Source organism: Myxine glutinosa, chromosome 13, assembly GCF_964187855.1.
Source record: "Myxine glutinosa chromosome 13, kmMyxGlut1.1, whole genome shotgun sequence".
In the NCBI taxonomy this organism is placed as follows: Eukaryota; Metazoa; Chordata; class Myxini; order Myxiniformes; family Myxinidae; genus Myxine; species Myxine glutinosa.
Window position 1 is genome coordinate 31,335,494 of NC_136273.1, and position 22,757 is coordinate 31,358,250.

A 22,757-nucleotide genomic window follows, 5' to 3' on the forward strand; every position below is an offset into this window, starting at 1 on the left:
TAATTTATTTATTAAATAAAAATATATATCATCAAGTGTCTCATCTTGTTTCACAACAATATATTTATATTTTCTGGTCATGTGTTCATACAATCCTCATATTCCTTTTTCTACATCATGTCAAACAATTATCTCTCCAAAAATTATTCATACTTCTTGAATTTAACTTGAACTAGAACGGCACTCTTTGACGTCACAACGTCGACTGATATGCCTCCACCCACATTATTATATATTTAATATACTTGTACCAAGTTTGATTTAAATCCATTCAGCTATTCTGAAGTTATCACATTTCTACCTGACATGACCTGACCTTTGACCTCTTGACCCCGAAATTAAACTGTTTATGTTTACATCATTATACATACATACCTGTACCAAGTTTTAATTTAAATCCCTTCAGCTGTTCACAAGTTATCACATTTTTACCTGATATGACCTCTGACCTTTGGCTTTTGACCTTCGGACACCAAAATCGAATCATTTAATCTTTACATCATTATACATACCTGTACCAAGTTTTAATTTAAATCCCTTCAGCTGTTCACAAGTTATCACATTTTTACCTGACATGACATCTGACCTTTGACCTTGAGATCCCAAAATATAATCATTTAATCTTTACATCATTATATATACCTGTACAAAGTTTGAATTAGATCACTTCAGCCGTTCTCAAGTTATAGACTTATAACAGACTTTGACCTGTTCGCCTCAAATTATAATCAGTTGATTTTTACATCATTATACATACCTGTACCAAGTTTGAATCAAATCAATTCAGCCGTTCTCATGTTACAGACCTATTGAGGACTTTGACCTTTGACCTCTTGATCCCAAAATATAATCACTTCATCTTTACCTCATTATACATACCTGCACCAAGTTTTAATTTAAATCCCTTCAGCTGTTCACAAGTTATCACATTTTTACCTGACATGACCTCTGACCTTTGACCTTGAGATCCCAAAATATAATCAGTTCATCTTTACCTCATTATACATACCTGCACCAAGTTTGTCTAAGATCCCTTCAGCCGTTCTCAACTTATCGCGGTAACGAAAACCTATCACGGACGGACGGACGGACAACCTGAAAACATAATACCTTTGGCGACTTTGTCCACGGAGGCTTAATGACATAAAAGTGTTGGCATTGTTTCTTATTGACCGATTGACCGACCGATGATTGACTGAGATTAATACAATTACAAGAAGAATGTCTCCCTCTTGTGTAGCCGCCATCCATAACCGTTTGGTTTCTCTCATTAACACGATCATCAAAGATAACGAGGTTCTTTTTTGATTTATCTAAATCTTGGGGTGAAGGTATATCATCCATATTATCACTGAGAATACAAGTTATGGGTTTTGATTTATTTTTATATTTCTGTGTATCACAAAATAGTTGTATTATATCTTCAATGTTGTAATCATTTCGTTTGTTTTGAAGTTTAAATAAACCGATTATATCTTCTTTTTGAAGACCCGCATTAAAACCTTGTGAGAGTCGTTGATAATCAGGTTGAAAACTAGATTTTATGAAAATTATTAAATTATCATAATCTAAAAAGTTGGGAGTAAGGAGCATCTTTAAAAGCAAAGAGGTTTTCCCACATCCGCTTGAACCAACGCGATTAGACATCTTAATGAATTGGGAAGATTGTTATGGTTGGTAAATTTTATCTTATTTTCCCAAATGGGTAAAAAAATAATTCATTTATATATTTAGAAAAGAAGTCATCTAATTTTTTACAGGCTTTTTTAGAAACGCTATGTTTCATCTGAATGTCAGGTTTAATTTCACATTGACATTCTTGATATTCATTCCTCTTATTAATCTTGAAAAGTCATCCCTTTTTGGTGTCATTTTGAAACAGTTATGTTCCTTTGTATATTTTTTATCATCATTAATTAGAAGATAATCACAATATACATTTTACAGGCTTTTGTCTCTGTGTTTAATCCCACTCTGTCACATCCAGGACAATTCTCAAATTTGTCGTAAGGAGTATCAGGGAATTCAAGAGGTTCAACATCTGGTATATCGTTTAGATTTATCATATTTATATTGTATATCTTTACTTCAAATAAAATTCATCTTCACTATAATCAGTGCTTTCATAATCATCATAATCTATAAAACTACTTTCATAACTATCATTTGAACACAAACTCTCAATATTATAAATACCTTCTGTTTCAATGGAGATATTATAATTACTTAGGAAAAAATCTTGAACGACTCTAATCAAAGATACTGCATCATAATTTCTTGAAACACCATCTGTATGTATTTATTTATTTGTGTTAACAGACTCAACTATTTTTATTTTTTAACAGTAAAGGTTATTTTAAAATGAGTTTTGACGACGATTGAATGAAAACCCATTTCTCCTGATATATTAACGTCATTCAATTATCCTATCTCAATTTCATGAAGATTACATTTATACAAATTTCCTTCAAGATTACGAACCCATTATGCCACATCTTTTAGATTATCAATATAAATACAAATTCCATCTCGATTATTCCCAACAGTTCTATCTTCTCATTCCAATGCTTCATAAATAAGAGTTTTTGATCTTGTCATTTCAATTTGTTTCATTGCCTTCTCCAGTTTTGGATATATTGCTGGAAGGACTTTTGTTAAGATTATTTATAATGAAGGAAAATAATAAAATGATGGTTTTGGAGAAAACAAAGAGGAATTTCGCACAAAAGGAAATTGTTGTGTTAAAATTATTATTCATTATCGTTTTTATCCAATAATTATTATAATTGTCTTTCTTCAATTCTTCTTGGTTGATATCTTCTAAAGATAATGATATCTTCCATCAAGCTATTCTCTTCTGAAGAGATGGAATGAAATTCATCTTTTGTTTGTTCAAAAGTTTTAATAGCTTGATCCATTTTCTCTATTTATTTAGTAATAAAACTTATAGAGGTCATCAAGAACATTATGTTTTAAGTGGAAAAGTATCAATAAATTACCACAAAATTTTCATCAACTAAATTATATTTTAAATGGAAAATTATCTCTAAACTAACACGAGATTTTCCTCAAGAAATTTTATTTGAAGTGAAGTTATGCTATATAAATATGGTGAACACAACGTATTGCGACGTTTCGAATCGTGAATATAAATGTTATAACAAACACCTTCAAACCCACAAACATACATTGAATTTGCTTCAACTAATATCTCCATCAGAACGAGAAATAAAACATTGAGATGTCTTAAAAGAGAGTTATATAAGAAACACATCCGCAAATCCAATCAAGAAGGAGATGTGGGATACACTCCAATTACCCCTTTAATGGGGAGATTGAAAACGCTGATGAAGCATTTAAGGGACAAACAAAAATAAGAGTGTTTCGCTTTAAAGAACCAGCACCAATATGAATCATTGAGGCAATTGATATGGTTAAACTGGCTATTGAAACTAATTAAAAACACATTAAGTGAAATGAATACTTTTAAGTTTTTTTGAGAGGAAAAATGAATATGACAAGAGAAGGTGATGAAGAAACACCCTATATGAGAACAAACCCTCACTTTATCACAACATTCCAAGACTTCTTAGTTTGTGATGCCTGTGATGAACTCCATCGACAATAACTAAATGTTGATGATAGTGTGGTAGGTAGTGGATTTGTTATTGAAAAAAATCATTATTTTAGATATATACATCTTAAAATCAGACTCTTTATTCTTCTTCCTACAAAGATTTACCAATATAAATAAAGCTTAAAAAGGCGGTTGTTAATATTCAAAGCATTGATAAAAAATGCTTTCTATGGTCTGCTCTTGCTCACATACATCCTCCAAAATGGAATCCTGAAAGACTATCTTGTAGGAGTTGCGGGCAACAAGAGGTTAAAAACTTCTTGACTTGTTCAACGCTCCTTTATTTCCAAAGACTTATATCCCGACCGGAACTCCTCTCTTTTTATATCCCCCATCACTTCCGCCCGATCCTCTTAAAGTGGTGTGGCTCCAACACCCGAGCGCCCACCACGCCCATACCGTCAATAGTCCCACTGGTCCCGTGCTAGTGAATTACGAACACCTCTATGGGGTATCCCCCACATGCGCCCCCACAGAATTCACTCGCACTGGCAATGTCAGTTGTTGGGGGGCCTTAACCACCTGGTCGAAACAACCCCTGATGACCCGAGCAGGGACTGTTAGAGGCTTGGTAGTAGGCGGGCCAACTGGGGGCTTACCTGACGGGGCACGGCCCCGCCGTTGGGGTTGGGCCAACCGAGGGGGCTGATCTCGGTCCAAGTGAGCCGGCTTGAGGCGGTCCACCGAAAGTTTGCCACCGATGTCGACCACGAAGGACTTGTCCCCGGTCTCCAGTCATAAGGCGGCTGAAGCGCCCCACGGTGTGCGTCATGGCGAACAAAGACGTACTCCGCTGTATGTAGATCCGGCGGGACGTGGGCCTGAGGCAAACTATGTTGAGATGTGGACACCGGTGCAAACATCTTGGCACTCTCCCGGAGAACCGACCGCTGACAGGCGGCGGACCAGGGGCTTGTGGCGTCAGGAATGAAATCCCCGGGAACCCGCAGCGGCTGGCCACAGACGAGCTCGGTGGATGAGGACTGGATGTCTTCCTTAGGGGCTCTCCTGAGGCCCAACATGACCCACGGGAGTCTGTCGGCCCAACTGTCACCCCCTAGGCTGGCCCTGAGAGCAGCTTTCATGGAGCGATGGAACCTCTCACACAATCAATTAGCCTGGGGATGATATGCAGTCGTGCGATGGAGCTTTACCCCCAACCCCTGGGCAACAGCACCCCAGAGCTCTGAAGTGAACTGGGGCCCCCTGTCTGAAGAGATGTCCGAGGGGGCGCCAAAATGGGCAACCCAAATGCCGATGAACGCCCGGGCCACATCGGCAGACGTCGTAGATGTAAGCGGGACGGCCTCTGGCCACCTGGTGGTCCTATCGACCATCGTGAGGAGGTGGGTGAATCCCCGCGAGAGGGGAAGGGGCCCCACCAGGTCCACGTTAACATGGTCAAACCGTCGCTCGGGCACTGGGAATGTCGCCAACGGGGCCTGGGTATGGCGATGCACCTTTGAGCGTTGGCACTCGACGCAGGTGTTGGCCCAATCGCGCATATCCTTCCTGAGCCCGTGCCAAAACGAACTTCGCCGCCACCAACTTTTGCGATTCCTTCCTGCCCGGGTGAGAAATACCGTGGACTGCAATGAACACCAGCCATCTCCAGCCGGTGGGTGCGATGGGGCGAGGCTGTCCCAAAGAAACGTCGCAGAGTAGCGTGGTGCCCGTGTCCCTGAACGGCACATCAGACAGTCGAAGCCCCGTGACCGCCGCCCTTCAGGCCTGGACATCCGGGTCGGAGATCTGATCGGCTGCCATGCGGGCATAGTCTATGCCAAGGTGCACCGCGCCAGCTATGGACCGGGAGAGACAATCGGCGACCGTGTTATCCTTCCCAGCAACATGTTGGATGTTTGTCGTGAACTCGGAAACGAAGGAGAGATGGCGTTGTTGATGGGCAGACCACAGCTCCGAGACCTTGGCCATGGCAAAAACCAGGGGCTTGTGGTCCACAAACGTCGTGAACAGACGGGCTTCCAACAGGTAACGGAAGTGTTGGACAGCTAGGTAGAGGCCTTGAAGCTCACAATCAAAGGTACTGTACTTTCGTTCGTTAGGGCGGAGCTCCTGGCTAAAAAAGGCGAGCAGCTGCCAGGCCCCGTTGACCTACTGATCGTGCACGGTGCCCACAGCGTAGTCCAAAGCGTCCGTGGTAAGAGCAATCGGTGCATCGGGCGATGGATGCGCCAGCATGGTTGCGCTGGCGAGGGCCAGTTTAGTATCCGTGAAAGCCTTGGCCATCTCCTCGGTCCAGTCAATGGCGCATTTGGTAGGCTTGCCCTTGAGGGCCTCATAAAGGGGCCGCATCAGCTGGGCCGCATGGGGCAAGAAACGATGGTAAAAGTTCACCATGCCCAAAAACTCCTGCAGGGCCCTGACGGTGAGGGCGTGCGGAAAACCCTTCACAGCCTCTACTTTCGACGGCAGTGGAACAGCCCCCTCCCTCGTGATGAGGTGGCCAAGAAAGTCAATTGAGGCCACCCCGAACAAGCACTTGGCCGGGTTAATGATAAGGCCGTGCTGCCTGAGGCGCTCGGAGATGAAGCATGTGCTCCGTCCTGGAAGCGCTGGCGATGAGAATATCATCCAGATAGACAAACAGAAACGGCAAGTCCTGTAACACGCTGTCAGGCGCTGGAAAGCCTGGGCCGCATTCTTGAGTTGTTCGTTTTTACAATAGTCTGCACTATATATTGCTTCTCTTTTATTGTTATATTACTCCCTGCTGTCTCTGCTCGAAAAGCATCAAATAAATCAGGGAATTTATAATAACATATTTTCTTTATCGTTGTTTCAATATTGTTACCCCGTGCACGTGAAGCAAAAAGCAGGGTTAATCAATTGGTTCACTTCTGTCTGTCTGTCTGTCCTTCTGTCTACAAACGTCAGTTTATGATTCAAGAACAACTTGATTTCAATTGAATGTCATATTTTGAACATGAATCAAAACATGAATTGGAAAACAAACCTGTAGTTTAGCAGGTCTTTGGCTTTCAATTAATCCCGATTGTGCATGCGCAGAGAGGAGTCCGTTTTATTACTCTGTCTGCCTGTCTGGCAGTGAAAAACAATTGAAAATCATTCCAAACAGGAACATTCCTGTTTTTAAGGACGTCATAAAGGAAAAATGACAAAATAACCATTGGAATTAATCAGTGATATAGATATGCTTATGATGATAGAGAACGCTAAAAGAGACGGAATATCACAAGTTTGTTCTAAGAGATATGCCAAAGCAAACAACAAATATCTTCCTAACTATGACGCTTAAAAAGATAGTTCTTACTTGATGTATTATGATGCTAACAATTTGTATGGATGGCTATGTCTCAATCTTTACTGTATGGAAAACTCAAATGGGTAAAAGAGAAAGATTCTGAAAAAGTTCTTTAAACATCATAATCTCTTCTCAAAAATAATTGGATAAAGCAGAAATTGGGTATTATTTTGAGGTTGTTTGAAATATCCAGAAGAACACAACAAACATAAAGACCTGCCATATGCACCTGATAAGGTCTGAGAAAGGAATGGCTTTGCGGTTATCAACAATCATTTATTACTACTAGGGAGATACCCGTGCTGCACACGGGTGGGAGGCCAGAAGCAAACAGGCAATGCAGATACGGCGAATGCTAAAGCATGAAACCAATGAATTCCACATTCCTGTAGCACCTTCAGTCGCACGTCAGACATGGACAGCAAGTTCGTGAAGGACTTCCATGAAAAACGTACCCGTTCACAAACAAACGGGTACGTTCACGGAGAGAAACATCGATCGTGGGGCCGTGGCGAATCTGCATATGGCAATCCGTGAAGTTCACGTTCAGAAAATAGAAACCATCACGGCATGTCGTCATTCACTTGACCTCGATATCTCTTTTTAAATTCCAAACAACATATCTCCAATCACAAATTAATCACAAAATAAACTTTTAACAACATTGTTAATGTTTCCTTCATTGGAAAAACTTCCAAATCAATAGTTAAAAGGATTTTGAGCCGATAGCTGTTACGGCCTTGGTAAGATCGATGGAAACAGCAATCTGTTAGCGTATTCACCGCCCAAATAGCCATGTGGAATTCTCTCATGTAGAGATTAAACGGCGTTTAAACTTTGGCAGTGGTCATTATTTACTTTTAATGATGTTTATATACTGTTGCGAATATGGAATTTGGCCTCCATATCCGCTTGTAAATATTCCCCTATTTTCTCCAATACTCCCCAACTTTCCCCAATCCCCCATTCCCTAGTCCCATTGCATGTAAATAACAATCAGTAGAGCCGACCTTCCCCTTATTCCCCCATTAAATGTCGTGCCCAGGTCCACCGCACCACACGTAGACAACTTTCGGACATCTTCCTAGTTATTCTTATTCTATGTCAGTTAAGGCCTCGTCTCCATTAATTATGACTCTTCGTTGCACCAGAATGTGATTATATGGCATCAGTAGTGAGTTTAGGACCTTTCCCATACCTCCTTCCATCTTCTTCCCCAACCATTACAACAACAACAGAGGAGATGGCGGCGGAGCGGGGGAGGATGCGTCCTCACACCGGCTCGATTAGCGCCATTGACCACGCGCTCCACGGGGTTACCACGAAGGGGCTCCTTGTCAGCTCCTCGTCAAGGGCGGAGCCTGGTAAACCCCCCCGCACGCACCCAATGAGAAGCAACGTGCCGATTCCATCTGGGGCGGCGCTAACGAGCCGAGGGCGTGTCACTCCCCGCCGGATATACGCGTTATTTACTTTTAATGATGTTTATATACGAATCAAAAAGAAGATAATTGGTTTTGGGTCGTCCTTTCCGCATATCTCGTGGGATTGTGAGTTGGAGAGACGGCCGTGATGGCGGGAGCGATTTGGAATTCTCTCAAGCAGGGATTCAACCCGTGTCCTTATAAAAGGTCTTTGGCCAAGGTCACCGAGTCTGATAGGGGCAGCCGTTTGTGTTTGTGCGGCACCCGGGAAAGCAACATCGTCATAATGAGAACAATGAACAATGTTACTTTGGGCCGAGCGGATGGTCCACCGCGACCGTTACAGGATCCCCGATTGGCCCGACTCCCCCAACGTTGACCAGATCGCACCACAGATATTCAATTTGGAAACCTCTAAAGCGACCGAACGAGAAGGAAGAGAGAAGAAGACAGAGTACGGAGGAATAACAGGATTTATTATACACACAAGCAAAAAGAAGGAGCGATCAAAGTTATTTACAAGCAATGGATGGAAGAAGCAGTCACACAGTGCATCGTTAGCTTATACTAGTCTATTTACTTAACCCCAGGACAACGATTAGGACAGACGACGTTCACACTTACACGGGAGAAATTGCAGGCAGGAATGGCGGAGGTGGGTTGCTGGAGAGGGAGGCAGGGTCAGGTCCCTGCAACCGGCAGGGCTGGAGGTAGCAGCTCCCATTCTTCGCGTTTTTGGCGGGAAAACCCTCGGTCGCGTCGACGCTGCTGATGCTGAGGACGTCACGCGCTGGCTCGGTCACACCTGCTCCTCTCCTTCTGGTGGAGCCGTCTCCCTCCTCTCAGCGCGTCTCTCCAAAGCTTGTTTCATCTCCAAGTACCTCTCCTTTTTGGAGCGTCTCTCATCTCTCATCTCACAGCTCATCTCTCATCTCACAGCTCATCTCTCATCTCATCTCATCTCTCATCTCATCTGCCGAAGCAGTCCCTTCCAGTCGCTTTTATTACTCGGGTTGGAATCAAGCCGCCGGCTGCGAGGGCACGCCTACCGGGTCGCTCACCGCGGTGCTGGTTGGCTGTTAGGGCTGTCCGATTCCCCCTTTGATCATGACGACGTGCCACGCCCGTGAGTTGGCGGCTCCTACCCCCCTCTTCTCCGAGATTAGCACATGGGCAATGGCGGCTTGCGGGATTGAACACCACTCGCACCGCTTTTGAAAGGAACTTTGGAGAGCGGAGATGATTGGGGAAATTGAAAGGGGCCTACGCTTATTTCGTTCGATGCAATGCAGAGTCAATCTAGTGGGAAACACATATTTAGCCTACATAGAATAAGGAAATAAGCTATTTAAAAAGATATATCGTGGCCTGTGTGTAAGTTTCATGGAATTAACTAGGGGGACGTCCTTCGACCTTATTTACTCTACGAGGGTCAGTTAAAACACAGCAAACCAGTTCTCACATTCTTTACACTTTCCAAATTCGTTACAATATATAGATATTTAAAGGATAAGTTTTAATAAGGATTAATAAAAAAAATGGGTTGATGGGGTTTTACTGTGATATAAATGATAAAAAACCACTGTTTAGAGGCCATTTTTCCCCGCAAGGCGGGGGTTGGCCTTTTCGGGGACCGTGGTAGTTGTTTTTTGGTCCCCTTTTTGAAGCAATGTTTTATGGCCGGATGCCCTTCCTGACGCCAACCCTTTTTGCCGCCTTCAACGACAAACAGGTAATTACCAGTGAACTGGTACTCAATTAGCCGACCTCGGAAGGAATGACAGGCTGAGTCAACCCCCCTGGCATTAATTCGGCGATCGACCGAGAATCGAACCCAGGATCCTAGGTTATCCTAAGCCGGCACCCTAGCCGCTAACCCAACACCAGGGATTGTGATATAAATGTGATATAAATGATAGAACCAAGCAATAACTAAACCAAAGAGTGCAGAAAATCACAGCCTTGGTATTAAAATGGAAACATAACGAATGTGGTAAATATCAAAAAATTATTATTGAAGAGATAACCAAAGCAAGCCTAAACAAGAAAGAGCAGTCAAAGACTGCAGACCCGTGCCAGGACGTGTTTTCAGTGTTCTTTTTAAGGCTTTTGTGTTAAAACAAACAAGGCGGCCGAACCACATGACCGATAACATCATCGTTATTTTTTCTCTTCACCAATTTATCCCTAGATGATGCTCAATAAATTGCATCTTGATCGGAAGAAGTTTCGTGCTTCTCGAATTATGACGTCATAATGGAGGCACCTATGACATCATCAACATATGTTATTCCACATGGAGATTTCATTTCAATTTTTTTTTTTTTTTTTTTTTTTTTTTTTGTATACAAGATCGAGGCTCGTGAAAGAGCGAACATTAATCACACAGAAAGACAAACCGACACATAAAACATATAACATCGGGAGCGGTAGACAAGATGGGGAGAGAGGGGGAAGGACACAAACACAACATTTGAGAGCAGGGACCGAGAGACATGGAGACATCGAGAGATCTGAGAGAGGGCGAGGGCTTTGGGGGGGGGGGGCATGGGAAGGGGGCGGTGGGAGAGGTATAAAACATATGGACACTGCCAGGACTTCCAGGAAAGAAGTTGGAATTTCAAACAAGGTGGATCTGGGGTGAATTAGCGGGGGTAGAAAAGATCAAGGTTTTTGATGGGGGAAGATAAGAGATGGTGGTGAACAGCTGTTTTAAAGACCTGGAGGGAGGAGTGGGATTGAAGGGAGTGAGGGAGTTTGTTCCACAGGCGGGAGAAAAGAGGAATGAAAGAGTGAAGGTGAGCAGAGAGCCGAGATTTCGGCAGTTTAACCATCAGAGGGTTGCTGGCAGATCTTGTGCGACCTGTAGGAATATTTGGGGGACAGAGCATAGAGAGAGCTGGGGGTGCAAGGCCGGAGAGGAGTCGGTAGAAGACAGAAAGACCACCTACCTGCCTGCGGTGAGTGAGTGAAAGGCCCTCAGAGATAGCTTCATCGCGGGAGATTCCAATAATTCTGAAAGCTTTGGTTTCAACAGCGTGAAGCCGAGCTAGGTGTGAGGCAGGAGCACTGGCCCATAGGGGAGAACAGTATTCCATTGAGCTGCGGATGAAAGCCTTGTATGTGGTGAGGAGCTCAGGTGTGCCGAGGAAGGACTTCGCACGACGGAGGATGCCCAGTCGGCGACTGGCTTTGGAGGCCAGCTTGGAAATGTGGTTTTCCCAAGAAAGATCATGGCAGATAGTGAGACCCAAAATCTTGAGCGACAGAACTTCTTGGAGAGGATTGTTGAGAAAGTAGATGGGAGGGTTGTCCAGTCGATCTTTTCGGACAGACATAGTAAGAGTGTGAGATTTGTCAGGATTGAAAGACATGTTCCACTTGTTTGACCAGTCTGTGATTTTGTCCAGGTCTTCAGAGAGTGAGGAGGCAGCAGACTGCCGATCTGAGGGAAGAGGAATGGAGCGGCAGAGAGTGGAGTCATCAGCAAAGAGATAGAGAGGATTTTCGAGAGAGTCAGAGAGATCATTGATGAAGACCAGAAAAAGCACGGGGCCCAGAACACTGCCTTGGGGAACTCCAGCCTGAACAGGAAGAGGAGATGAGAGAAACCCATTCAGGGCCACACGTTGACGACGACTAGAGAGGAAGTCCGCCAGCCATGCGTGCAGATTTCCATGGATACCAAAGGAGGAGAGTTTGGTGAGCAGAGCGGGGTGCCAGACCGTGTCGAAGGCACGTGATATGTCGAGGGAGACAGCTCTAATTTCCTGTTTGGCATTGAGGACCTCCATCCATTGTTGAGACAGCAGAAGCAGCATGTCCAGAGTAGAGTGACCTGGTCTGAAACCAAATTGATGATCAGAGATCAAGCCATTGGAGAAGAGGAAACATTTCATATCCGAAGCAATGATGGATTCCATGACTTTGCTGATAATTGGGAGAAGGCTGATTGGTCTGTAGTTGCTAGGATCTGTTTTTGCACCTTTTTTGTGCAAAGCGGTGATGTTGGCTGATTTCCAAGCAGATGGCAGTTGACCTTGAGCAAAAGAGAGGGTGAAGAGAACAGAGAGAGGGTGAGATAGAGCGGCAGAGCAGGATTTTAGGACCCGTGGGCTGATGCCGTCGGGTCCAGTTGCAGAATCAGAGTCGAGGGTTGACAGAAACTTTTCCACCTTGTCAGGAGGAAAGGACACGGAGTCCAGGAGCAGCAGGGTACGACTGGGTATGGTGGGTACAGAGAGCGATGGGTTTGGGACACAAGATTTAGAGGCAAACACAGAGTTGAGGCATTCAGCTTTTTCACGTGCGGAGTCAGCTGTGTAGCCGTTTGAGGTAAGGGAGGGGATGGAGGGGGAACAAACACCAGAAACGGATTTGACCAGACGCCACCAGGATTTGGAAGAGGGAGACAGATAAGAGAGTTCGGTCTTGAGAACGGAGAGATATTGTTTCCTGGCTCTCCTGAGGGTGGACACACACTTGTTTCGGGCTTTGTGAAAGGAAATGAGATTTCCTTCCGTTGGATTTGCTTTCCAGGAGACGAAGGCAAGTTGTTTCTGGGCAACAGCCTCACCACAAGATTCCGTGTACCATGGACGGGAGGAAGGGTATGACAACTGAAGACGAGATGGGATAAATCTGTGCATGAGAGAGAGCAATTTACTTTGGAAGAATTCCCAGGATGAGTTGATGTCAGAGGTGGTAGAGATGGGAGACCAGTCCAGATGATTGATGGCTGCTTGAAGACCGTGCCAGTTGGCCTGAGTGAAATGCCAGACTCGTCGACGCTGAGCAGGCTCCCTGAGGATGGTCAGAGAGATGTCCACTTTAACAAGAACATGATCAGATGATCCGATCGGAGCAGAAGAAGAGCAGCAGACATTTTCAGGGAAGTTAGTCATAACCAAGTCCAGAAGAGAAGATGTTCCGTTGACTGAGATCCGGGTCGGGAAATTGACAGATTGTGTCAGTCCCAGTGAGTCGCAGAAGTCCTTTGCTGAAGAGCCATGGCTGGTGAGAGAGGTACCCACACCCAGCCAACTGGCATGGTGACAATTGAAATCACCACATATGAGGAAGAGAGAGTTGGGATGAGTAGATAGAAGTTGGTCCATATCATCAGACAACGAGATGTAGATGGAGTCATCACTGTTTGGTGGACGGTACAACACACATATGAACAAGAGGTGGGAGCGAAGGGGAAGCCGTAGCCAGAGGTATTCCTGGGGGTGAGGTGGAGAGAGTGCAGTGCAGGGCGAGTGAGGAAGAGAGTTTTTGATAAAGATAGCAACCCCGCCTCCAGGACGAGGCTCAGGTCTATCATACCGGAGGAGGGAGTAGCCCGGGAGAGATACTATGGAATCAGAGACATCATAAAGGAGGAAAGTTTCTGTTAAGCAGATCACGTCTGGTTTGACAGAAGCAACCTGTATGGAGAGATCAGTTAAGTTTGAACGAAGGCCCCGGATGTTTGAGGTCCATACCGTTAATGAAGAGGAAGGGGGAGCATCAGATACAGAACAGGGGGGAGGAGGGGTAGGGTAAGATGTGGAAGAGGTGGAAGAGATAGGGAGAGCTGTTGAAGGTGTGTCAGAGATTTCAGAATAGCTCGGAGAAAGGGAAGGATAGGGCGGACAAAAGGTTTGATGGTGATTGGGTGAGCCACAATGAGGTGTTATTTGAGGAGGGGGAAGAGCGAGGCAGAAGGTTGGGGGAGATGGAGGTGAGAGTTTGAAGGGGGAAGAAGCGGGGAGGATGCTTTGAGGAGGGGGAGTGAGAGGGGGGAAATTGAGAAGCAATGAGGGTGGGGAGATTTGAAGGGGAGGGGTGAGGGGGGAGTTTGGGAGGGAAGGGACAAGGGGAGGGATTTGAAAGGGATGGGATATGGGGGAGATTTGGAGGGGAGGGGTGAGGCAGGAGTCTAGGAGGGGAGGGGCGAGGGGGCGTCTTGGCGGGGAGGGGTGAGGGGGTAGTTTAGGAGGGAGGGGGCAAGGGGGGAGATTTGAAAGGGATGGGTGATGGGGAAGATTTGGAGGGGAGGGGTGATGGGGAAGATTTGGAGGGGAGGGGTTATGGGGAAGATTTGGAGGGGAGGGGTGAGATTGGATTTTTGAAAGTGTACGATTTATGGGAAACGAACATTTATTGCAAAATGAGTTTGTGACCTTCGAGTTAAAAATACGTTTAAGGACGCTGGATGGAGGATGGAGTGCAGGAGAGTTTAGGGAATGTAGAAAAAAGGCACTATAGGAGATGGATATTTTTTTTGGGATGAATTGATTTGGTGAGCAAGTCGAAAGCAGCCTTTTAAAGAAGAAGAAGAAAAAGGTGTTATAAAATATGACGGAATACATCACTTGAGGGGAAAGTGTAAACATTGAAGGTTAATGAGTGAAAACTATCTGGGGAAATGGGGGAGAAACACGTGGTCGAAGAACGAACGAACGAATAAGAATGAATAAACGAATGAGAACAGAGAAGGAAATGTTTTTTTTTTTTTTTTGAGTTGAGATTTACACAAGGAAGTAGGCTATGGGTGAAAAGCCTGGGAATACAGAGAACGAAAGTTATTGGATCACAAACGACGGACCGCTGAGAGAAAAACAAAGCCTCAAGGTTGTACAGTGCACACTGTACAAGGCCTCAAGACACGACACGGCAAACAGACGATCAATTTATGAAAGATAAACACCGAGAAACAACCAAAGTTGCACACAATAACTTCACACACCGAAAGATAAATACAGTTTCGACAAAATACAATTGTGAACAGACTTAACTTCGAAAAACGTGGAGACCGTGTGGAGCTTCGAAAATCCCTCCCACCGTCTCCGAGATCTCGGATGCCAATGAGCCATGTCTCCATTTTTTCTATGCAGCGCTTTCGGAGATATAGAAGTGCAATTTTTTTCGGTTTGTCAAAGATGGCGGCCGAACCACGTGACCGATGACGTCATAATTATCATAAAAAAATTAAATAGGTGGAGTTGCACCTATCGTAAAAATTTCCTGTCAATCGGACCAACGGTTGCAGAGAAAATCATATTTATTCTGTGCGGAAAAACAAACAAACAGACAGACAAACAAACGCACTCAAATGCCACGCCCTCTCCTCTGGCGAGGGTAATTAGCTAATTATCTCACAATGTGCATGGAAATTTAAAATAAGGGCTCCATTAGTTTTGCGCATCAAACTTAACGAATCATCATGTAGAGTTTCAAAACGATCCATTGAGCCACACCAGATTAGGGAAAACAAAAATATATACCGGTATGTTAATTGAGCAGTTGCCGGAAGGAAGAACTGACTGAAGGACATGGTTATGGCTTCAACAATTTTCTCAGCTTCGTTGTCGATGAGCGAAAGATGACCGGAAACTGTCAAAAGAAGAAGAATCCCTATTTCCTGTATTACCTACATTGTGCAGGAAATGGTATTGACCTGTACTTCGTCTGGATAAATATGGTCACCTTAGCCATTCCTACAAAAATAATGAATAATCCCAAGTGGGACAGACACTTGTCTCTCAATGGAGCAGTGGTATTTTTTTATTTTTTTATGTTGAAGGCTCCAGGCACCGACTATATAGTCCTCATCGAGGCCATGCCTTAAAAGAGCTGCATTTATGGAAAAGTGAAGAAAGAGAATAGTCTAAGAGATTCTGAGGGAGTAAAAAAAAAAAAAATCTGCTTTTTGAAAAAGGGAAGGTTGCAAATGTTTGGAAAGACTTAATGTAAAGAGTTCCAGAGTTTGGCAGTGGAGAGGAAGAAGCAAACGTCGTAACAACCCACCCTTGAGTTGCCAATGGCCACAATAATCATGAGATGTCGTGGCTTGTCGAGTATTCCGTGGTGTTGCTAATGGCGGAGATACACAATTAAGCAGCAAGTTATTGGGAGCAAAAACCAAAGTAATATCTATAAGAGACAGAGAGACAGAGACAGACACACAGAGAGAGACAGAGAGAGAGAGACAGACAGAGAGAGAGAGACAGACAGACAGACAGAGAGAGACAGACAGACAGACAGAGAGAGACAGACAGACAGACAGAGAGAGACAGACAGACAAAGAGAGACAGACAGACAGAGAGAGACAGACAGACAGAGACCGACAGAGAGAGACCGACAGAGAGAGACAGACAAAGACAGACAGAGAGACAGACAGACAGACAGACAGAGAGAGAAACAGACAGACAGAGACAGACAGACAGAGAGAGACCGACACAGAGAGACCGACAGAGAGAGACCAACAGAGAGAGACCGACAGAGAGAGACCGACACAGAGAGACACAGACAGACAGAGAGAGACAGATAGACAGAGACAGACAGACAGAGACAAAGAGAGAAACAGAGACAGACAGACAGAGACAGAGACAGACAGACAGAGACAGAGCCAACATCGTGGCTTAGTTTTGAGATCAGATTGGGAGAGTTGATAAGTCGGATTACTTTGGATTCAATTCTGCCGAGTATGTGGAATTGGAACCTCCCCAGAGGTGAGAGCAGTACTCTATACAAGGACGAATTCATCCTTTATATAGTTGAAGCAACTGTTCAGAGAAGTTGGGGTGCATGAGGTGATAAAGTTGATTTTCAATTTGATCCGAAGGAAAATTATAGGCCTCTGGACAATTGTAGTTGCGTAGTGAAAACTATGTAGCATGAGCAGGCCCTGAATTGATCAAAAGACATTGACCCTGAATAAAGGGGAGTAAAGTGTCTAAAGCGTTGAAAAGGTCATAAAAGGACAAAAATGGTTAAAAAGGTCAGAAGGGATTAAAAAGATACATTCCAATAGTAGTTAGAATTTATTGGGTCTAAAATATGAGGGGGAAAAGTATTGAAATTGTCTTTAATTAAAGGTCTGAAGGTCAATAGTGTCTAAAGGGTATGTCCCAATTGTAGTTGGGGTCAAAGGGATTTAAAGGGTCTAAACTCTAAAGCATTGAAGGGGTCTAATATTTTAAAGGGTCCATAGTGTCTGAAGGCCCAAATGGTACATTCCAATAGTATATGTAGAGGGTGTATCTGGTTTATAAAGTCTAGTCTAAAGGTCTCTACTGTTTTAAGGAGTTTATCGAGTCTGAAAGATGTAAAGTGTCAATAGGGTTTTAAAAGGACACGGGGAAAGAGAACTAAAAAAAAGGACTGACAGGACCGTCCCCTCTATGCAGATACATTGATCACAACTTCGAAAATAACGCTGTAAAATTGAGCATCCAAAATGGGTTTCATGCATCAAAACCCAATACCTGTACACTTCCTGTGTGTACAGGTATTGTGTTATTCAGGAATTGTGTTACCTGTGTACAGGTATTGTGTTATTCAGTACAGGAATAACAAGTGTTATTCAACAAAACAGTTCCATTGCACCTCTTCCAATCCAAAACCCACTTAATTTGTCCAATGTGGCCAAAAAACTTTTTCTACAAGCAGGTCAACTCATGGATTACTGTCACTCACTTGGATGATTGTGTGAAGCTGTCGCTTCAAATTCACAATTAAAATGATCTCAAATCACCTTTCATTCTAAATCTTCAGAGCCATTTTACATAATTACCTCCGCCATTGAAGGTGGATTGAGGTTATGTTTAGGCCCCTGCCCGTCTGTGAACAGGATATCTCAAAAAGTTGTGGACTGATACTGTAGAATTTAATTTTATTTTAAAACTTTATGCTAATTAGGTAGGGCTTTAGAATAATCCCCAGTATGTAATTGCCCTTGTGATTTTTCCCTTTGTTCTTATAACACTCACTCGGCCAGCCATTCAATCGGCACATAATTACAACCACCATAATCGCCGATTAGGTCACGCCCCAAATGAGGATTGCTTGAGGAGTGATTGAATCGCGCGTGGTGATTGGAGCGAGCGTGACGTCAGAGGGAACCTTCGAGAACGGAGGAAGAAAACGCGAACGCCCCGCTATTTTCTCTCTCTCTGGTGCTGGCTGTGTGGTGGACGGTCGCATATTGCTCTCCCTCTGGCAGTTGCATTTTCCTGGCTCGTGTGTGCTCATGAAAGAAAAGGCTAGGCAAGAGCAGTTCGGGATAGAGTTGGTATCACGAGAGGAGCTTTGTGGAGCATGGAACCACCGGAGGAAGAACAGGTTGCCGCCTCTTCACAGCTCAGGGTGCCGTGTGGCGATTCACGCCATCTTCTGCGCTCCCTCGCGGAGACTCAAGGACCATCCGCGCTTGTCCTCGTTGGAGCAGGCTGAGTATCGGCCACCTCACCACACCATTCTCTTTTATTTTATTTCTCCCTGTGTCTGTATATGAGTCCACATGGAGGGTCCCTCATTTGGGAATTTTAGTTTACCATGCATTCATTTTTATTGCCTGCATTATTTTCATTAAACTCATTATTTATTGCATTTCTTTGTCGTGCCTGTCTTGTACATTTATTTGTTCGTGGTTTCAGATAAACCCTCGTCGCGTCCGTCCGTTCAACCAAGACCATGAGACCTCAGTTTCCCTCGAGCGCCATACAGAGGAATTGCCATCGATTCGGCTCATACGCCTCGGAGTTAAAGCTCGTTTTGGCCATTCATCACCCTGAGGTCTTCACTACAGGGTTGACGTGACAATACTTATCAATTGTGCATTTCAATAACTATCAAATCATAACAAAGCAATTATAACAAATATATGCCCTCATCGGGCTAGCTTCAATGCCACATAGTGAGCTGGCTTTGATAATAAATTAAATAATACCCTTTACCCGAGCAAGAAGAAAAACTAGCTGACTTGTCTCCGAAGTTTGTATGTTCTCTTTGCTTTCCTTATAATGGCAAACAGGCCTCTTTGTTCTCCAAGGACTACTCTCAGCCTCTTGGACTTGCTTGCATACTATAATCTGGGAACTGGCTGGTTATTCAGAAATGTAACTAGTTGAGGACTCATTACCCTGGGCTCGCGAAGCGAAAAGCGAAGTTAAGCATTCAGGTGCGTACGTGTGCCCTGTGCTGTGTCTGCATTTAAAAAAAATCATTTTCTCGGCAACCGTTGGTCCGATTGACATGAAATTTTCACCATAGGAGGGTCTCCTACTGTAGAATATTTTAATGATTATTATGAAGTCATAGGTCACGTGGTACAGACGCCATCTTGGAAAAACTTCGCACCGATATCTCTGAAACCACCGCATGGAAAAAATTGAGACCTGCCTCATTGTCAACTACTCCCCATGGGGAATAAGATATGTTAATGATGTCATCGGTGCCTTCGTTACGACATCATAATTCGACAAATACAACACTTATCCATCCGATCATTATTTTATTTTTTTCAGCAACTGTTGGTCTGATGGACACGAAATTTTCACCATCGGAGCATCTCCTCCTTCAGAATATTTTAATGATAATTATGACGCCATAGGTCATGTGTTACAGGCGCCATCTTGGAAAAACCGAAAAACGTTGCACCTCTATCTCTCCAAAACCGCTCTATGGAAAAAATTGAACCATGGCTCATTGTAAAGAACTCCATTCCATATGGGGAATAGGTGTTGTTAATGATGACGTCATTGGTGCCATAATTATGATGTCATAATTCGACAGGGACAACGCTTAGTCTGATAAGTTTGAAATTTATTGAGCATGATCTATGCAATTATATTAGAGAATATAAATTTATGATGTCATCGCTCACGTGGTCTGGCAGCCATGTTGGATCAAAAAAAAAAGAAAAAAAAAGAAACGTTCAAAAACAGAAGAGTTGGCTCACACCAAGTTGGCTGCTCAGGGTAAGTATTCTATGAATACCATCTAGTTGGCTAAGAATCGAGACACACTGACATCAATTCTCTATTCCCATGACCTAAATATTTTCCAAGGCTGCTCTCCCACCATCAAAATCCCTCCCTCCTCTCAACCAAAATGTATAAGAGGGCACGAACTGTACCCTTGGGCAAGAGATTTGCTGGACTGCCTGTTGTGTACTGTACTGTATAATTTCTTCCATGTGCATGTTTGATCAAATGATTTAAGCTCATGAACCTGAAGAATCTGTGAAGAGGAACAGGTTGAGATGGTTTGGTCATGTGTTGAGGAAGGATGAAAGGACTGGTTGAGAAGAGTGATGAAAATGAATGTAGAAGGAAGTAGAGGACGGGGAAGACCGAGAAAGACTTGGCTAAAGACGGTGGAAGAAGAAATGCGGGCAAGGGGGTTAACAAGGAGAGATGCAGAAAATAGGGCAAAATGGAGAAGATTGTCATGGGGACCGCAAGGCTAACCCCCGGTCTTGCAGGGAAAATGGCCTTAAAATGCATGTTGTTGTTTGTTGTTGAACCTGAAGAACTGATAAATTTCTTCTACAATACGGACAAAACTTGGTGGAGAGGTCGGGTGTGTGACAAAGACAAAACAATTCGATTTTGGTGAAGATCAGAATCCGGATACGAGATTTTGTTTTTAAAGGAAAAAAAGGAGATTCTTCACCATTGAGTTATAGGGCAAACAACAACAACAACATGCATTTTAAAGGCCATTTTCCCTGCTAGAGCGGGGGTTAGCCTTGCGGTCCCTATGACAATCTTCTCCATTTTGCCCTATTTTCTGCATCTCTCCTTGTTAACCCCCTTGCCCGCATTTCTTCTTCCACCATCTTTAGCCAAGTCTTTCTCGGTCTTCCCCGTCTTCTACTTCCTTCTACATTCATTTCCATCACTCTTCTCAACCAGTCACTTTCATCCTTCCTCAACACATGACCAAACCATCTCAACCTGTTCCTCTTCACAGCATCAATCACAGGCTCTATTCCCATCATCTTTCGCAATTCATCATTTGTCTTCCTCTCTCTCAACGATACTCCGCACATCCGTCGAACCATTCGCATTTCCACCCTTTCCAACCTTCGTTGCTGCTCTACGTTCATTACCCATGTCTCGCTCCCATAAATCATAACACTTCTCACACATGCAGCATACACCTTTCCCTTCAGCTTCAACGACACTCCCCTCATCATCAGCACGCCACTCAATTCCCGAAACTTCTTCCATGCACATCTCACTCGAGCAACCGTTGCCGAGTCTGATCCACCTTCTCCATTCAGCATGTCTCCGAGGTAGCAAAATGTTTTCACACCTTCCAGCTTCACACCGTCTCCAAGATCCAACTCAACATTTCCTCCATCTGCAGCTCCCTCTGTGCACACCTTACATTTGAATGTAGCTGCTACACTGGTTAATGACCCTCTCAGACCACTACATTTTTGATGAATCCACTCAGCGCACATTGTACACTGAATGGAGTTCACTCCGACACCCTTCCTACACACAGCACAGGGCCACTTCCCAGTTCTTTCCACCTCACCACATGCTTTACCACTTGCCATCACCTTCGTCTTTCCGATATTCACCTTCAGACCTTTTGTCTCCATACATTCCTTCCACGTGTTCATCTTTTCCTTCAGTCCATCCATACTTTCCGCAATCAACACCAGATCATCTGCATACAACAACTCCCACGGTAAACCCTCCTTTACGTTCTGAGCCAGCACCTCCATCACAGCTACAAATAGTAGTGGACTTAGTACCGACCCCTGATGCACTCCCACCTTCACCTCAAACTCACCACTGTTCCCGTCCTTCGTCCTTACAGCTGTGCGCGCTCTTTTGTACATTGCCATCACTACTCTGATCAACCATTCCTCCACTCCTAACTTCCTCAATGCCCATGTCAATACTTTGCGTGGAACCCGATCGAATGCTTTCTCCAGATCAACAAACCCAAGAAACAACTTCTTCCTCTTCTCCATGTACTTCTCCTGCAACTGCCTCACAATGAAAAGCGCGTCTGTCGTTCCTCTTCCTGGCATAAATCCAAACTGCATTTCGTCGATCTTCACTTTCTTCCTTATCCTCCTCTCCAACACCCTTTCCAATACCTTCATTCCATGCTCCAATAACTTTATCGCTCGGTACGAGCCACACTCCAGAGGGTCACCTTTCCCCTTGTATAGAGGGACGAGGGTACTCAGTTCCCAATCCACTGGAATGCGGCCTTCTTTCACCACCAGATTACAGATCTCTGTCATTCTCTTCACACCCCAACTTCCTGCTGCCTTCAACATATCTCCCACAACTCCCGTCGGCCCTCCCGCTTTTTTACCCTTCATTGCTTTTATCGCTTCCTCAACTTCCTTCTCAGTTATCTTCTCTGCCGGTCCTAAAACTGGATTACTCTCTATGTTGCCATCCCATTCATTCTCAGTATTCAACAGCATTTCCATATATCTTTTCCATCTTCCTTTAATTCCATCTGGGTCGACAACGATTTGTCCCACTTCATCCTTCAAGCAGCTCACCCCCATCACATCACACCTCTCTTTCGCTATCTGCTTTGCAATCCTGAATACCGCTCTCTGACCCTCTTCCGAATCCAAGCGTTCTCCGAACATTTTCCT